The following is a 19,194-nucleotide window of genomic DNA, read 5'->3' on the forward strand; positions in this document are numbered from 1 at the left end:
GCCAGAAATTAGGAATTGGTTTCTTTTGAATGTACTGTATCTAGAATTGCACCCTCTTGTGGCTGTTAAAAAGAATGAATGGAAATTTTCTGACTTTGTTATTGCAAAACTACATTTCTCAAACCATGCCAAAGGCACCAGTCTACATTTTAAATTCATGACAAGTCTGAAGTTTTAAACAGAAGCCAAAAAGTGTGTCTGAAAAAACTAAAATAAAAACACAACCTTTTTAAGGATGAGATTCCAGAATCTTGGAAACAGCCAAAGAGAATTTCACCATACTTTCTATGCAAAATAGAACTTTGGGCTAAGAATAAAGCAGGAGAAATTTGAATGCAAGGTCTGCAATTCTGTGCAGCAGGAAGTAAAGTGTTGAGATGAGAATATATTCTCAGCTGTATAATTGTGGTGTTAACACTGAATTTAATAAGCAAAAGAAGATCAATTTTTTAGTATTTTTCAGAGCATTGAAATATTTTAGGAAATTCACTGGTAAAAATCCAATTATCAGATTGTCCATGTGGAATTACATGGCAGCATTATAAAAATAAAGGCACACAGATCTGAACATGTTAGAGTTGACGTTTTCGTATAATAAGGAAGCAGTGTGATAGAGGGTTTTGACAAGAATAAAATATAAGATAGTTGTTAACAGGTACCTTCTTCTGAAGTATGTGCTAGTTTTTCAGCATCTTGAAACTCTGACTGTAAAAGATGAACTCTCATACCAAGGGAAACTTGGACAAAGTTATACTGATGCAAACATTAAGTTGGTCAGTGTTTTTGTTTCCTTTATTATTAATGAAGAAATCTGTATATGAATTTAGCTCTCTCCACCTCACACTAATGTCCCCTTCTGCAACAGCCCCCAGAGGAGGGGGCAGAAGGGGCAGTTTGCCCTAAGCCCTCTCTTTGAATGGGCCTCCAAACCGAGTGGCATTGTGACTTGGTACACATGGTTGCAAAGTCACTCATGTTTGGACAGGCCACCCCTCCATCATGACCAAACAGTGGGACCCTATGTACCAAGTTGCAATGCCCACAGCAGGCAGCCAGGCTCAGGCCCAGCACAAGTCATCACTGTGGGGTGAGTACAGGTCTGGCTTGCTCGCTCTCCAAACCCTCTCTCCCTCCTTCTTGCTGTCTCCCCTCAGTGTTTTTCACACTTGGTTTTTTTGAGGGATTGGGGGCCTCAGTTTCAGATTTTGCCCCAGGTTCCCAAAAACCCTCTGTGAAGCCCTTCACTTTAACCCTGTAGTAAAGACGTAGGGACAAATTCTGCCACATGCAGTAAAAGCTGTGTGCTTTATATATGCAGTAAAGACAGAGGGGCAAGTTCATGCATCTCCCAGTGACTTTACTTGGAGTCGTGTGTCCATAACCAAGTGTAGAGTTTGGTGGATACCAGTCTGTTACTGAAATAATTCTGATGTCAAAGGACCCAGAACAACTTTATTTCAGGAGTGAGTGGAGGAGAAGGTACTATGCAGCAGGTTGGCAAATTTTCAGCTGTAGTTTAAACACTTGGTAATTAAACAGTATGATAGGAAAAGTTATTAAATCTGTTTTCCTTTCATCTGCTTCTATCTTTTCAATTAGGTTTAGTTGATGGTATTCCCTTGTATCAAAGCCCTTCTTGAAAGGATTGTCTGCAACCAGTTGAAAAAATTCACAATTGTCCTTTAATGCTTCTGATGGTTACATAATCTGAAATCATTTAAATTAACTAGTTTGAACTGTCGTTGTATATGTAAAAATCATCTGATTCAGCTTGTTTCATTATCACAGAGTCACAGAAATTAGAGATGGAAATTACTTCTTAGAAATTATACCTATTTCAAATTATTTCCTTCCCAGTGCGATTGTGTGCTTTTTTCTAAATTAAATATTATCTTATTTCCAATGTCTCTAGAACCCTTTTTGTTATGTGCTAGTTTCACAGCAACTCCCACTTATTAATTTAATTAATATACATTAAACTCCTTTTCCAGATGATTAACAAAGGGGTTTAATAAGACTGAACCTAATGCCAGTCCAGCCACCCACCACCACCTTTTCCAGTCCCAATCTGGTACACTGTCATTTATCATTATCATAAATTTGTGATCCATTAGCCAGTTGGAATTTTATGTAATACTGCTCACTTGAAAGCCCCTTTAAATTAATTTTGAAGGAAAGTTTCCATGACACACTGAATCAAGCAGTTTACTAAAACCCAAATTGCATCCTGTTTGACTAAAATTGATTTAACAGGGCTTCACTGAGAAACATAAGTTCATGCTTCTCCGTCTTTATAATGTTACTATTACAGACTGCGTTGTTTCCTATGAAACAGAAAAAAAATATTAAAAAGAAATAAAAAAAATGTATTGGAACCTGTCAGGCTGTAGTAGCTACAGCCTCTATTCCAGCTCTAATCAGAGACTGAAATGGCGGTTTGAAAAGATAGAGGTGGATGGAGAGGGAGAGCAAATAGGAGAGAAAATGAAAACCTTCAATCAGTAATAATAAAATGTATCAAATAGCAAAACAATGACTCCTCATAAAACCCTCACATCAGTATCACAGCTCTACCACTCCAAAGGTACAATAAACCTGAAATTGTTTCCCCCTTTAAAATCACCTCTACTCCAGCCAACACCAAGACAGCTGCCAAGAAGAGAGAAAAACAGCATTTTTATATGACAACATAAAGAATATTTTATAGAAAGACAGAAGTGGGAGAGCACAGGCAGTAAGCTAGGCAGAGAGATGATTTGGTCCATGACTGTAGTATGTGATTACCTCCCAAGAGAGAATTTCTTAAATCCCAATAGGCCAGTTATCTAAATTTTCCTCCTCATATGCTCTTAGGTACTTTAGGCTGTTATTAAAAATAAAATCCTTCTCTTTGCCCTCTCTTCCTCCTCTCTCACATTTTTTTTGTCTTCATTCCTTCCTCCTGCTCTTCCTTCTCTCTTCTTTGTTGTTTATATTTGCAAATGTGGGAACATTACACTGTGGAAGTGAGTTTTAATCTTTAGGCTTGTGCCCATTTGTGTCTCCTCAACTAATTAGTTCCAAACTGTTGGCCTGGTGCCAAAATAGTCCTGTCTCTCACTGTAAGCTTTACTTTTGAGGTTGACAACTTTGTAGTTCTTACAGCACTTCGCTGTCGAGAATGGTCTGTGTCAATGATAGAGACACCCACTGAGGTATCTTGGAGGTACCATGGAGGGCACTGAAGATTAATATCCAGACCTTGAATCTGACTGGGTATTCTGTGGGGATTCAGCGTAATGAGCATGAGCACCCTGCTGAAGTCCTCTGGGCAGCTAGGTGTTATTGAGGAGGTGAGGTAGAATGATCACATCTGGATACAGTGAGTTGCAATAGTCCAGACTGGAAGTCACAAAGAGCTGGATCATTCCACCCAAGTGTGTCTGATAATATGGGGCACATTATTCTGGTTAGCTATAGATGAACAGTAGATCACCTTGTGGGGTGGGGGAGGGGAGGGGAGGGATGATGGGCACCAATCCATGTGTCTAACAATGATTTTATAGGGTGTATTACAATTTATTGACTAATTACTTATTTTAATTGGTTGTGTTCAGTTATTACAGATATTGAATGCTTTTATATAGAAATACAATAACAAAGTTCCTACAGATATCATAAAGTGATCACATTGTAGGGTTTGTGATTGTACTACTTTATCGTATTACAGGAATTTCTGACTAGAGTTGCAGTACCTGAGTTCAGTAAAACAGATGCTTTGCTCAAAGTTTTTTACTTCCCATTTCCACTGTTCTGTTTCTTGAAAAGACTAGTCCTAGACTAATATGCTCTTCATACAATTCTATCCTTTGTGCTGCTTCCTTGGCCCTCAAAGATCAGAGAAGCAAAGGAGAAAACAGAAAGACTAAGGGTTAAAATGTCCAAGTCCTGTTTTCAAAAGTGACCTAGGCACTTAAGTTTCATTGAAAGTCAGTGGGGCTTAGGCTGCTAGGCCTGGATACACAAAAGGACTGTGGCATTCAAGTCCATGTTTTAGGCACCCAAGTCCCAGTTCCAGGCCACTGTGATGCACAAAACTCCTGCTGAACATTGTAGGGATCTAAACTCAGTGCCTACATTTTCAGAGTAAAAGTTCCTTCGGCACCTCAGTTTTTGCCACTGGGTATGCATAGTGCTGCCTCACTCTAGGTATCTGGACACCTACCTCCCACCTAAGACCCAGACTTATTCACAAACCAGGGGAAGACAGGCATTCATTTGCTGAAGTCACAAGGGGGGCCTGATCCAGTACGGATGTTCAGAGGCCACCTACCAGATTGGGCCCCAATCAAACTCCAGGGGGCAGCAGTGATTGTCTTATAACTGTTAGTCAGGTGATTAGAGCACTCACCTGGGAGGTAGGAGACCCTGCTTCACTTCCCCCCTCTGCCTGAGGGGCTGAACGGATTGAACAAGTGGCTCCCTCCCCTACCCTCTCCCTTAGGCTAGTCCACTAGCTACTGAACTATGGGATAGTCTGATGTGGGGTTTCCTCAATCTCTCCTGTTGAAGCTGTGGCTAAATAAAGAAAGAGTGATTGGAGTAGGGGGAATGGGCCCAGGATCTCCCTCCTCCCACATGAGTGCGCTAACCACTGGACTGTGGAGCTGTTCTCACACTCTGTGTTTGTGTCGCTCCCTGTCTCTCTGTCCTAGCATCTGTTCCACTCTGTTCAAATAGTCATTGACCAGACGAAGAGCATGAGAATGACTCTGTAGTCCAGCGGTTAGAGCATAAACCTGAGAACTGAAGCTGACTCTCCCGCATTCCAGGTTAGTGCTCTAACCACTGGGCTAAAAATTGTAAGGTGGGCACCACCAACATTTCTCCTCCTCCTCAGTTTCATTCTAAAATGGTACAGGTGCCTAACTCCAGGAGAGGGTTCATAGCTGAGAATCGCAAGCAGAGACAGGCACCTTGTGTGAGGCTTAGCATCTGCCACTGGTTAGCTTAGACGCCCCCCGCCCCCACCTAGCATGCTGGCTTTTGTGAAATGTATTCTAAGGTGCCTTTTTCTCCCCATTCATTGTATAGGGAGCCTAGGCACCTAACTCAGGCTTTGTGAATCATAATCATTTTCTAGGCACTTTAATGTTAGGGGCTGTGACACTAGCACTATAATGCCTAACTCCTTTTGTGCATCCAGCCCCCAAGTGCTTAAGTCACTTTTGAAAATAGATGTAGGTTCCTAGGTCACATTTGCATTTTTGAAAATTGTATTCAACCTAATCTAACCCTGTTCTGGAAACAAAGGTTGTGCTGGTACTTGATGGATTGTGCTTCAGAATAAATGGATAATCAAAAATGAAACAAGGTGAGGATAAATTAGCTCGGTTCTCCTTTTTGTCTACAAAAAGTAAATGTTGTACTTTGTACCTAGTATCAGTTTGTGACTGCTCATAATTGTTAGAAGAGGCCCTCATTTTCAGAGAAGTCTCAACTTGGCCACTGATCTTGCACCTTCAATGTGCATTTTATAACACAATTGTGAGTTGAGACACTGCATCAGTGTCACCCACTTTAGCACAGGTGTGATTTAATAGTTCCAAAGCAGCCCACTGACAGCTCCAAAGCAATGTGTAAATTCCTATATGTCAGAACTGAGGGGCTATGATAATGGTACCAGAACAACATGGATTGATGTGTCCGGGCTAATTCCCACTATGGTGTTCTCCTTGCCCTTGGATGTACCGAATGTGCTGTTTTCATCTGCAATGTGTGAATTCATAGGGTCATATAAAATTATTTGGCATTTGTGGTGTGGACTAATGTACATCTAAGCAGTTAATGTTAAGCCGCTTTAACTATATTGATGCATTCTCTGACTCTGACTTCTTAGCTGCCTGAGGAAGGTGAGGAAAAATAAGAGTAACTAGAAGTCTGAACTCTGGAGGACACTGAGAAGTCAAAGATTCCCTACACATCTCCAGGGACTCTATGGACTAAGACAACTGACTCACCCCCAGAAGATGGTTCTGACTCTGGAAAGGATACTAGGCAAGAATCTTTACCCTAAAGATCACCACCAACTCCAGCACTGATATTATGGAGTTTCTTGAAATGATACCCCATGTGGAACTAGTGTTTTTTGATCTTCCAACTAATCTCAATCACGTGGTTGTTCCATTAGTCCACTCTGGCAGCACTGCAGCAAAGATTACTATTGCCTATTTTACCCAGTCTCCTGAACGAGGACCTGCTGGTTAAGGCTACAATGTCTAAAATTTGGTGTTCCAGTATTGAGATTATCTGACAAGAGAGTGCATCAGTCATCTATGGTTGCTACATGCATATCTAATTACCTGTCCTCCTTGGGCAACTATCAGTGAGAAGGCACAGGAAACTGCAGGGAAAGTTTGTCAGTTGGCATTCTTGAGGACAAAACACTTAAAATCTTATTAATCAGAGTCCAGAGATGTTTCAGCAAAAAGGAAAACTTAGCTTTTGTTTTCTGCCGCGTAGCAGAGACATCAGCTGCTTCTGCATTGGATATTCATAGCTATCTGTTGGGAAAGACATCCCTGAAGAAACAAACTTAGATGTGCTTCAGGGAGGCCCACTGCATCTAGCAGAATTGTAAGCTCCAAATAATCAGTCTTCAAAGCCCTACATCCTTCCTAAAAAACAGGAAAAAGCATAGATCTTGGGGAGGAAATCCCAATACGACTGAGATTTTCAAAGCTGAACTCCCCCATTTATTTCAAAAGTGATTAATGGATAAATCCCCTAGTCATTTTTGAAAATGTTAACCTTGATCACACAGCCTGTTAAGTAGTTTCCAACCCAAAGGATCTTCCTATGAAGTTAGATTACTCCAATAGTCTTTAATCTTTTCAGACATGTCTCCTTAGCATTGCTCCAAAGTCCAATTCTGGGAAAGCTCAGCAAATTTCCCCCTCTAGCAGTCACTCAAATATTGCAATATCAGGAAGACTGGGGCTGGAATTCCTGTGTCTTACAGAAAAACAAAATAAAACAAAAGAACCATTAAACCTACATCACCAATAAAGAGTGAATGGATTTTATTCCAAGTACTTTCTGGTGTGTTAGATCACCACAACTAGGAGACTACAGCTCATGTGGCTCTCACATTATTTGGCTCAAGAAAAGTTGAAAATAATAGGCCTGATTCTAATCTTCCTTACAACAGCAATAACTCCACCACAGTCAGAGGATTTTCTCCTGAATAACACTAAGTGAAAGAACTAGGTTCACTGGCCCAGATCCTCAGAGGTGCTTAGGTATCTGTCACACTGGCACCTCCTGCTGGGCATTTCAGGATTTAGCTCAGTCCCAGCAGGTGCACCCTCAGGTGGTGGTGGCTCTCCCATCCTCACCTCTGCCTGCAGACCCGTTTTGGCTCCTTTGTATCAGCATCTGCTTCATGGCTCAGCACTCCGGCCGTGTCACCAGCCAGTTTCTCTCTCTTAAGGGGAACTCCTTCAACAAGAATCCAGCCATTCCTCGCAGTGGCTTGACAGTCCCCAGCAGGGCCACTCCTTCAGTGGCTAGTGCGGGGGAAGGGCCAGGCCTGCCTACTACTCTGGGCCCCAGCCCTGGGACCCTGCAAACAGCAGCTTTCTGCTGCCTCTTCCTTCCAGTCCACTGTCTGTATTCCCTGGGCCACTTTCCCGGGCCACTGCCCTGCAGCCTGAGATCCTTCTGATCCTGCCTCTGGTTCTGGCTCCAGCTCCTTTGCCCTCTTCCCAGGGCCTTGAACCTGTAAGTCCTGGCAGCCTCTCAGGAGCTTTCCCTAGCTCCCCCACTCCCTACTAACACCTGCTCTTCCCCAGGTGCTGGTCTCTCTGTAGCCCTCTAGGAAGCCAGTCTTCTCCCTAGGGCTTCCTGCAGCAGACTACTCACTTCTCTGGGCTGCAGCTTCCTTTTATATGGGCCGGCTGGGCCCTAATTGGCTGATCCAGTTGCCGTCATAATTGTCTGAAACCGCCACCCCAACTGGCTGTTTCCCCTGCAGCCACTCCTTTGGCTGCCTGCTGCTCAGCCTCCCTAGGCTGGTTTTAACTTTCTCAGGGTCAGTGCGAGGCAGGCGCCCCGTCACAGTGCTTAAAGCCCAATGGGAGTTAGAGACCTAAGTTCCCTTGAGGATCTAGGCCTCTATCTCTAGGATCATTTTCCTTTCTCAGGTAGGAACTATGGAGGGGAGTCAAAGTCTCAGGCAGGATGTGTCTCACATTTCTGATAGGGAAACAGGCCTTTTGAAGGTATGTTAGTGCTGTGCGCTTTTACCACATATTTAGCATTGTCACAGAATATTTACACAGAGTGTGGGGATGGGGATTCACGTTCTACTACCTCAGTGCTGTCCAACCTGTGAGAAAAGAAGGGGACATGTTCTGTGGTGAGGGAATCACCTGGAAGAGACTCGTGGATATTTTCTGATCTCTGTGCGCCACCTGAGCACTGTGAAAGGAGTGAAACAAGATGGAGAAACTGCCCCTAAAGTATAGATTGTGGACCCTTGACTTTTTTGTAATACGTTGGGATATCAAGCTGAAAAGGTTATGTACGTACTACTGGCCTACTTGTGTGATGTGTTAAAATGAATTGGTTCCTGGATTTAAACTGTGTGCTGTATTTTAGCAAGTTTTTCTGTGCTAATATCATCATGAGCTGAGCCAAGCATCAGCCAGCTTTTAGGTAAATTTAGAAAAGAAATATTATGAAACTATGTCAGTGCAATCTGTTTAGAAAAGACTCGTGGGTCTTGCTTTTCATATATTTTCTACAATGCTGTCAGAGAGTTAAGTAGTTGCCATCTAGTGGTAGAAAAGTAAAATTTAACAATAAAAACCTCTATACCAGGGATAGGCAACCTATGGCACAGGTGCCGAAGGCAGCACACAAGCTGATTTTCAGTGGCACTCACGCTGCCTGGGTCCTGGCCACTGGTCTGGGGGGCTCTGCATTTTATTTAATTTTAAATGAAACTTCTTAAACATTTTAAAAACCTTATTTACTTTACATACAACAATAGTTTAGTTATATATTATAGACTTATAGAAAGAGACCTTCTAAGAACTTTAAAATGTATTACCGGCACGCAAAACCTTAAATTAGAGTGAATGAATGAAGACTCGGCACACCACTTCTGAAAGGTTGCTGACCCCTGCTGTATACCTTTTATCTGCTGTTGCTGCTGCTGATCCAGTCACAGGAAAGCTAATGCTGTAAAATAGCATAACAAAGTAACATTATTATTTAATGCTTGGCCTGGAATTTGAAGTGTAAACTGCATGAGACTTTTATCTAGGAATAGTATATAGTTGGTATTGTACTCTGAAACATTAAATGTGCATGTATATTCAATTTGTGTGATTTGAATACATTATAAGAGGCTTTTATTATAAATAAATGGACATGTCTTTTTGACTCTTTCATAGATGCCAAGGCCAGATCATCTAGTCTGACCTTCTATATAACACAGGCCATAGAACTTCCTCACAATGATTCCTGTTGAACGAGAGCATGTCTTTTTAAAAAACATTCATTCCCGATTTTAAAATTGCCAGTGATGGAGAATCCACCACAATGCTTGGTAAATTGTTCCAATGGTTAAATACCTCTCTGTATTCCACATTTCCAGTCTGAATTTGTCTAGCTTCAACTTCCAGCCATTGGATCTTGTTATACTTTTCTCTGCTAGATTGAAGAGCCTATTATCAAATATTTGTTCCCCACATATATATTTATAAACTTTGATCAAGTCACACCGTAATCTTCTCTTTGTTAAACTAAATAGATGGAGCTTCTATATCACTAGAAGGCAGGTTTTCTAATCCTCCAGTCATTCTCGTAGCTCTTTTCTGACACCTCTTCAATTTATTGATATCCTTTTTGAATTGTGGACACTAGAACTGGACACACTATTCCAGCAGCAGTGGCACCAGTGCCAAATACAGAGGTAAAATTACCTCTCTACTCCTACTTGAAATTCTTATCCAACCATCGAAGGATAATATTATCCCTTTTGGCCACAGAGTCGCACTGGAAGCCTCTGTTCAGCTGATTATCCACCATGACAGTCAAATCTTTTTTAGAGTCACTGCTTCCCAAGGTACGGTCCCCCATCTTGTAAGGATGGCCTACATTCTTTGTTCCTAGATATATACACTTACATTTAGCCATATTAAAAGCCATGTGGTTTGCTTACACCCAATTTACCAAGTGATCCAGATAACTTGGTCCTCTTTATTATTTACCACGCTCCTAATTTTAGTGTCATCCGCAAACTTTATCAGTAATGATTTTATGTTTTCTTTCAGCTCATTGATAAAGATATTAAATAATGTAGGCCAAAACCCAATCCTTGCAGGTCTCCACCAGCAACACACCTATTCAATGGTAATTCCCTGTTTATAATTCTATTTTGAGACCTATCAGTTTTTAATCCATTTTATGTGTACCATGTTAATTTTGTATTCTATAGTTTCTTAGTCAAACTGTCATGTCGTACCAAGTCAAAAGCCTTCTAGAAGTCTAAATATATTATATCAACACCATTACCTTTATCAATCAAACTTGTAATCTCACCCAAAACCAATGTATCTAGTTAGTTTGACAGGATCTGTTCTCTGTAAACCCATGTTGACTGGCATTGATTATATATATATTATCCTCCTTTATTTCTTTATTAATCACGCCTTACCTACAAGAATTTTACACTTGCTTTAAGAATGTTTGCTGTATCTATAGAGAGGTTAATATCCCTTTAAATAGATTGTGATGACCTTGCATTCAGTAGCTGTTTAAAGGGATACTACCCTGTTCCCATACACCTTCTTGTGTCAATGATCTCTGCACCTTTGGATTCACCGTTACAGGGCTGATCAGTTATACTCTGACCTCCTTTATTGCCTATACCAGTTGTAATGCCAGTGATGTGCTTCTTTCATCACTTGCTCTAAAACCACAGTTCACATTCTGTAAAGGTCTAACTTTCCCCTTTCCTGGAGTTTGGCTTTATTAACACAGAAAAGAAACAGTAAAATAATGGAACAATATAAACTTTCCCCCCTAGGCTTGGCTTTCCTAGAGTTCCTCCCTGAGGAGTGCTGCATCCACACACTAGCTATATCCTGTCTCTCATCCGGTGAGGTTATGAGTCACCTATCTCACTCAGGATGTTTCAGGAAAACACTGCTAGTCTGTTACACTCCTCTTCTTGATTTTTGTCCCTGCTTTCTCTACCTTCACAGCCAGAGGCCTATCTCTGCTCCAAGAAGTGTACATAAAGCAGTACCTGCTGTTACCCGATGTTTTTCTCTGATGGAAATTAAAAAGGGAGAAAAAGGCAGAAACTATTCATATTTTGCCCCTGTCATAAACAGATAGTTAAGGGTTAATATCTCTTTTACCTGTAAAGGGTTAACAAACAGGGAACCAAACACATGACCAGGGGACCAATCAGGAGACAATATACTTTCAAACCTTGGTGGAGGGAAACCTTTGTTTGTGTTTTTTGGGTTTTGCTTTGTTCTCTCTGGGCTTTGAGAGTGACCACATGTACCTCCAGGCTCTCTAGTCTTCTATTCCAATTTAGTAAGAACAAAAAGTAGAAAGGCGGTTTAGTCTTTTTAATTGTTTTTGCTTTATTTGCAAATGTGTATCTGGCTGGTAGAGATCTAATGTGTATTTGGCTAAACGTATTTTAAATTGTATTTTTGCTGGAGGAGGCTTTTTTCTCCAGTTTCTATAAGCTGACAGATCCTGTAATATTCAATCTTGAATTTACAGTCATTTTCTTTATTATTTTTTTCTTTTATTAAAAGTTTTGCTTTTAAGACCTGTCTGATTTTTCCCCTTGTTGAGGCTCAAGGGAATTGAGTCTGTACTTAACAGGGAAGGAGAAGGGAGGGGGAGAGAAAGGGGGGGAACCCACCTGATTTCTCTGTGTTGTGATTCAAGGAGTTTGAATCACAGTGATCTCCTAGTGTACCCAGGGCGGGAAAGATCTGGGAAGAAGAAAGGAGAAAGGGGAATCCCTTTGTTTAGATTCACGGAGCTTGAATCTGTATATCTCTCCAGGAGCCGAGGGAGGGAACACCTGGAGAGGAGGAGGGGAAAGGGAAATGGTTTATTCCCCTTTGTTGTGAGACTCAAGGAATTTGGGTCTTGGGGGTCCCCAGGGAAGGTTTTGGGGGAGACCAGAGTTTATCAGGCACTCTACTCTAAGTCCTGATTGGTGGCAGCACTACAGGATCTAAGCTGGTAATTAAGCTTAGGGGAATTCATGCTAATACCCATATTTTGGACGCTAAGGTTCAGAATTGGGAATTATACTATGACAGCCCCACCTATAGGGCCCAAATTGGTTGGAAACGTGGGCTGAGATTACTCTCTCTCCAAGGTGAAACCAGTGGCATTTCCCGTCTTCTGGTCACTTGGCTAGAAGTGAAGGTGAAAACCAAACCAGATTTAACATCAAAAAAGAGCATCTATTCCAATGGATACTTGATAGCCACAGTATGGATAGCTGCAAGAAGCCATATTCTCCTGGTTGTTGCTTGAGTTTGTGCGACTAGTTTCCAATATATTTTCCCATTCTGGAGTGTTACATGCCTTGTGGTTCAGCATGCTTACACACACTATTGACAGGAGGTCTTTATGGGACCAGCCAAATGGTAGCGACATGTCCACCAAGATGATACTGGTATTACCCCTCTCCCTACTCCTTTTTTGTAAGTCTAATTTGTTACCTGCTATCATCTCTAGGTCTCCGTTAGGATCAATACTTCTCAGGTTTCTTCCTCTCATTGACTATAGGTGTGTTTGATTTTTTTTCCTGAGGTATTAGCTTTCATATTTCCAAGGTGAATGCCTATTGTTTGCAGTCTAAGTCGATTTGTATTAGTTTTCTGTTCTAACTTGTGTATACATTTAGGAGCGACTGTGAAAATGTGCTGTTTACTCCCTCATCCAGGTTCATTAATTTAGGATGTTAAGTAAGACCAGTCCAAACACCTACCTCCTGCAGCATACCACTAGACATCTCCACCCAACTTATACCTTGCTGTATATCATAACCTGTTTACAATCTTTTAGCCAGTTTTCAGTTTACATGATGACAATGTGGTCTGATGCTTAGAATACTTAGCACGGGAATCAGGAGACCTGAGTTCCATTCCCGACTCTGCTACTGACCTACTGTGTGACCTTGAGCAAGTTACTTCACCTGCCTGTGCTTCTGTTTTGTCTATTTGTGGGAGCACTGTCTAGCACAGGGGTGGCCAAACTTGCTGACCCTCTGAGCTGCAAATGGCAATCTCCAAAAGTTTGAGAGCCAGGGCATGCCTGCCACAGTTTGGGGCTTCAGCCCCAGGGGAGGTTCCTGCCAAGGCTCAGGCCTAAGCTGAAGTTCTCAGCCCCAACAGGCGCACCCTGTGGGGCTGAAGCCCCAAGACCTCCATCCCCGCTGGGCAGAAGCCTGAAGCAACACATGGTGGAGGCTTCTGAGGGTAAGAGTGGGGCATGCTGGGGGGTGTGACTCGAGCTATTGGGGGGCAAACCTTTAAATTGTGCCCCCCCTAGCAGGTACCAGTTATCTCTGGCAGGAGTCCCTCAACCCGCCACCCTGCCACAAGGCAGAAGCCCTGAACTCTCCCGCATCTGATAGGCAGAGAAGGGGAGAGAATGTGGGGGGATCTGTGAGCCGCACTTTAACTGCAAAAAAGCTGCGTGCGGCTCATGAGACACAGTTTGACCACCCCTGGTCTAGTATTTGTAGAGAGTCTTGCACAATAGGACCCCAGTTTCATCTAGGAGCTCTGGGTGCTACAGTAATGCAGATAACAAGAACAATAGTAATAGTCCAACACTATTCTCTCTAAGCCTATTCAAATAATTGTTTCAATTCAAGTGCAGGTACTGAGGAGTTCTGTTTTTTTCTCACAGTGTTTCATATTAAATACCCTTAGTTTACAAGTAAACCGGTGTAATTTTTAATATGTATTTTCACCCCTGCAAACTCAGTCTGGACCCTGAGTGTCAATCTGGGGTCTTCTCACAAATCATCAATAGTTACAGAAGTTCCTCAGTGACACTTATGCAAGCCCATTTCTTGCACATGTGAACTGAGTGGGAGCTGGTAACTATTTCTGATGATGCACAAGAAGGAATAGATTCCGTCTCACTCCCTCTTAATCATGTTGTCTCTGCAGGGCCAATGGGAATAAAATGGAGTAAAACATTATTTTTGTCACTAAGGTGACCCGATATGACTCTAAATACACATAAAGGGCAGATTTGCTGAGTAAGTAGGTGCCACAAGTACATAGCCGCTTTTTAGAGTGGATTCACCCTTGACGATTTTGTGAGCTGTATTAAATGTTCTAACGTCCAAGTATATCTACTTTGTTTCTCTTGTTCACTAGAGACTCAATTGCTCCTTTAAAGCATTATCCTGAATTGTACCTCGGGAGGAGCACGGGGAGTTTTTCTTTCTCCCCAAACTGTCTGGTGTATGGTGGGAGTGCACCCTGACTATTCTCTTTCACAGGTGTAATATGCTACTTGGGACACGCAGAGCTGTGAGCCACGGTGTTACCTCTCTGCCTCAGCAAGAGTGAGCTTTGCTGGAGATTAGACGGTGTGTCAGATCCAAGCCACACCAGTCTGTCTTCCTCACCAGCAAACTCCTTAAGGCTCTCCCAACCCATACCTTACCTAGCAGGTAACAATCCGTGAACTCCAGTCTCCAAGCTCCTCAGAGATTTTCTTCTGTAATGCACAGCTCCCATCACTGAACATTCACAGAAGTTATTAAGTTTGCTGCTGTTTTAAAGAGTCAGTTCATTACGGCTTATTAACTTAACTGGGGTAAACGCACCCTTCCTTCCAAACACAGCACTGAGTTGATTTATTATAAAAATAAAACAAGTTTATTAGCAACATGCCATAGGTTAAGTGATACCAAGTAGATGGAATAAAGATAGAAATAGGTACAAACAAACAAAAGTAAAAATATGTTTTCTAATGGCTGAGACCTAACTTAATAAGCTACAGTCTTTGCCGGAGGTAGTTTCCTTCCTTTCCCATCAATTTCTGGCTAACTTTTTGCCAGGATCCCCAATGAGTCCAAGGCATAGGTTTTCCTTATCTCCTCAGGTGAAGGATACCTCTATCTTTCTGTGTGTCTTTATTTTTCAAAGTCTGCCTTTGTTTCAAGGGTCAGATTGATCCCTGGGGGTTCAGTCTCCTGCCTCCTCTTGGAGGCAACTCCATCTGGATTAAGATATCCCCTGTCGTATGTTCTTATATAATGCTTCCTGCTGCAATTTTACGATGTAAATATTTTCTTTCAGCAAACTCTGATGCAGATTAATATTTGAATTTGACTGCACCTGGTTTGAGGTGTTGGCCTCTTCCCTTTATCTGGAGAAAGCCTGTTTATCAACTGCCCCTGGTATGCCTGGTTTAAGCACCTTGTAGTCACAGCCTTTAAAGCATAACATCAGCAAGTATCCATAATTCCATATACTTAATTGTCACATACATTCACAATGATATTATTGACTAATGTATTATTAGCTTTCAAATGAACCCCACAAGGCATATTTTACATAAATATCATTGTAACAGTGTGTAGGTGTGAATATAGGGTTGCCAAGGGTTACAAAGGGAAGCAGTAAATTCCCCTATTTGTGCTGATCCTGTTCCATTGGCTAATGTTGAAGAGCGGAAAGGAAGCCATGGCCCCATCTTATCATAGCTCCTTTCCCTCTTGGGGCCAAGTATGCACCTAGGGTGTACAGTAGCTGTAATCCCAGTGTACCGAAACTATATTGTGCTGGCCCTTATAAAGGAGGCATATGAGAAAAGAAATCTTCTTCAACCCTCCTCCACAGCACTCTCAAGTAGGGACCTGGTACAATACGACCTTAAATCTGTAATCTTATCATAAAAGTAATCCATTTTTTCAGGCAGCAGTGAACTTCTATAAACCTTTGCTGTTTATTGCTCCCATTTCTATTACCATCTTGATGCTTAGTGATATTTTCCTCTTAATTTTTGTTCCGCTCTTTCCTTGTGGATAGATGTTACATACTTCCACATATTTCCCTGAAGGCTTAGAAGAAGAAGCCCAAAAGGGACTTTAGATAGAGCAGTTACTTCATTTTCCTGAAAGGAAAGATTATCTGGTGTTTACTCTTCAAACTTTGTTTTAAGAACAGAGAGACGGTCCAATATCTTCACTCAAAGGACTTAGAACATTCAGAGCGCTTGTCTAGTGTTTATTGGCCTTCAAAATGCATTGTAACTATAGCTCACTGTCCAAAGGAATCTGATTCCTTCTAGGAGACAATTGCTGTTTGGTATTGCTTTGATCTCCCGTCATTGAAATGATGGCAATACCTTTGAGAAGAAATGTATTAGCGATTTGTAGTTGGACAAGTAGCTGATTGTAAGGAATTCTTTCCAATCACACACTGAATGGTCCGGGAGATAATGAACATGTCTGAGACTCATGGTTTGGTTCAGCTGTGAAAATTCCAAAAAGCATCCTGCCCGCATCCTAGTCTCTTACCTACCTGAGGAGTGTTAATCACAAAGGGCCAGAGGAAGGGTATTTTTATAGCAACAAAGTTCACAAAATCTTAACTTTTGTAACTTTCTATGGGTGAGCTGTTTCAGGAGCTGGATGATTCACAACTACCTAATTTATCATCATGCTATAACAGGGTTTGGCAACCTTTCAGAAGTGGTGTGCCAAGTCTTCATTTATTCACTCTAATTTAAGGTTTTGCGAGCCAGTAATACATTTTAACATTTTTAGAAGGTCTCTTTCTATAAGTCTATAATTATAACTAAACTATTGTTGTATGTAAAATAAATAAAGTTTTTAAACTGTTTAAGAAGCTTCATTTAAAATTTAATTAAAATACGGAGCCCCTCGGACCAGTGGCCAGGACCCGGGCAGTGTGAGTGCCACTGCAAATCAGCTCATGTGTCGTGTTCAGCATGTGTGCCATAGGTTGCCTACCCCTGTGCTATATAGTCCCTTCGAGTCTCTCCTTCTTCTGTGCCATTCAAGTTCCCATCTTCCACGCTTATTTCCCTTTTGCAGTACAAGTATACTTAAAGCTTTTCTTTCAGAATAAGTGGTTCTGAATCATCAGAAGTCACACTCCCTGCAGTCTAGTAGATCCAAGGCTGACAAATGTCTAAAATACTCTGGTTGCATTATTTTGTGTTAATAACCATTCACACTTTTCAGTAAATGGGTATATTGTTTCATCTTCATTCCTTTAATACATGCCAAATCTTTATCACTGGAGAAACAATCTCAAGGAGGGTATCCCAGTTGCAATAGACAAACTGGCACTAGCATTGATCCAACTAGCATAGTAAAAATAGTCCAAGCCCATCCAACGTCCTTGATCCGAGCTCAGAGGGCTACCTTGAGCAATGGCCATGCTGCTGTTTTTAATGTGCTAGCTAGAGGAAAGCTAACATGAGCCTGTCTACCTGGGCTGGGAGGCATGCTTGCAACTGCAGTGTAACATACCCCAAAGGAGAAAATTGAAGACAGATGATGCTTTGTTCTGTTGCTTTTGAGTATTATACATGAGAATTCAGCAAAACACAGCCACTACTATTTATAATGGTAAAAACTTTTGCAAAATCCCCATATAACCATGAGGTTAGTCTTGGACAAAAAATGAGAAGAGTGCAGCTATCAGGTTTATCCCAATAGACCAGTTAATGATCCTACAAGGTGCTGATCACCTCCCACTAAGAGATAAATGCCCTCAACTTCTATTGATTGTAATGGAAGTTGAGGGCATTCATCTCCCTGATAGTACCTGGGCCTTAGAGATTAATAGTACTGTGCAAAGACATTACTAAACAATATACAACGTAGAAAGTATTTCAAAACACTGCAAAAATGTAGCCACATTTTAAGACTCTCGTTACAGTCACATAGGACAGATGGAAGTGATATTAAAGTTTAAAATTACATGTATTATACTAAAAAAATTCTTGTGCCAACTGTAACTTCTGAAGGAAAGTTTGTGGTGGATTCACAGGAACTAGGCTAAAAAATTGGCAAGCATTGCAAAAGCCTGTATCAAAAGAAAGAGACAGAATGATGATCTAAGAAAGGGCATGCTCTGGAAATGTCAGAGAAATGGAAAAAATGTTTTACTGCTGCTTTAATAGGAGAGTGAAACAGAAGGTTAGATATAAAATACAAAATGAAGAGCAGGTATAATTGTGGAAGGAATAAGAAACACTAGGAACTATGACTGAGATTTTCAATGTGGTAAGAGCTTTGGAGGCACAATTTCCATTAGTAAATAAGAATAAATTGCATCCACTTTCAGACCCTCTCCTACCACTAAAGCAATGTATCTCTTAGTGTAAACGAGAATCATGTTCACTATGTATAGTGACCATTGGCAAATATATTTATGGACACTTTTATTGGGTCATAGCCATAGGCAGACAATCCAATTGTGTGATCTTAAGCTTCCATTCTCTTTTTATTATCTGCTTGCCTACACAGAGATAATGATAAAAAGACCAATTTTCCAACTTGACGGTCTAAAGCTGTGTCTACAGTATGGAGACTCTAGTGGCATAGCTATCTTGTATATAACTATACCAGCATAGCTATCCCAGGATAACCTCATAGTGTAGATTCAATCTACACTGAAGGAAGGGATTTTTCTGTCAGTATGGGAACAGCAGCTCCCTGAAAAACGTTACCTATTTCAATGGAGGCATTTTTCCATCTACATCAATGCATCTGGTTTTTCACACCCCAACCAACATAGCTATTTTAACCTAATTTTTCAGAGCAGACCAAGCCTGAGATTAGATGACGACACCTCTGCTCCTGCAAAGACTCACAGACATGCATATTTACATTTAAACCAATAGTGCCATTGAAGTCAGTGAGCAGGCCCATTCTTAGTGCCTAAATTTAGGTACCCCAGTGCCATTTTAATTAATTTACTCATCAGCCAAAAAGCTTTCTTGATTTATACAGAGGTGGCCGATTTTTTGTTTCGTGGGCGATTAGTATCTTTGAAACATCCTTATAAACATGTTATATTGTAATACCAGTATTAGGCATACACCTTTAAACCTGCTAGTTCCACATCATGTAGGATTCCAAGACTCAATTGAAGT

General features: G+C 41.3%; 1 protein-coding gene across 6 annotated transcripts in view; it reads left to right on the forward strand.

Annotated features, from left to right (window-relative positions):
- The window catches only part of DLG2 (discs large MAGUK scaffold protein 2), a 1,579,821-nt gene that overhangs the window by 529,076 nt on the left and 1,031,551 nt on the right, over positions 1–19,194 (forward strand). The window lies entirely within an intron of this gene.

Source organism: Gopherus flavomarginatus, chromosome 1 (genome assembly GCF_025201925.1).
Source record: "Gopherus flavomarginatus isolate rGopFla2 chromosome 1, rGopFla2.mat.asm, whole genome shotgun sequence".
Lineage (NCBI taxonomy): Eukaryota > Metazoa > Chordata > Testudines > Testudinidae > Gopherus > Gopherus flavomarginatus.